The sequence below is a fragment of the Bubalus kerabau genome, chromosome 17 (genome assembly GCF_029407905.1).
Source record: "Bubalus kerabau isolate K-KA32 ecotype Philippines breed swamp buffalo chromosome 17, PCC_UOA_SB_1v2, whole genome shotgun sequence".
Lineage (NCBI taxonomy): Eukaryota > Metazoa > Chordata > Mammalia > Artiodactyla > Bovidae > Bubalus > Bubalus kerabau.
Window position 1 is genome coordinate 7,016,202 of NC_073640.1, and position 564 is coordinate 7,016,765.

Sequence of the window (564 nt, forward strand, 5' to 3'; positions counted from 1 at the left end):
TCACAGACAGCCCACGGTGAGTCCTTGAAAAGACTACTCCAATTTATTTCCTTTTTTGGAGAAGCAGGTGTGGATAAAAAAAGCACCTCCCAAGTTCTCTTTGCTTTGTTTGACATAATTGAGCTCAGTTGGATACATTCATGATGTGCACTCTAGGCAGCAGAGGAGCAAGCCAAGGTTTGGCAACGGATTTTTAAAAGAAGCTGAAACTACAACAAACAAACAGGCAAACCTCATTTGCAAACCAATGAGAACAGAAAATAAAAGGAGGCAAAAGAAAAGAGAAAAAAATTCAGTTTGCCTTTTTTGTATTGACATAAAAACATCAGACGTAGGACTATTGTTCTAAGAAATTATTAAAAAAGGTAATTCATCAGAAGAGTTAATATCAGATAAAATATTGACTGAATATTACTTGAGCTTCATTCTCACAAGCATATTTTCAGATTTAAATAAACAAAAAATTAAATAAGTATCCTGAACCTAGGTTTCAAGATAACTGCAATACCCTCTGGAGCCAGTAAAGAACAAAACAAGACAAGTTTAAAAGTTGGGTTTGTTTTA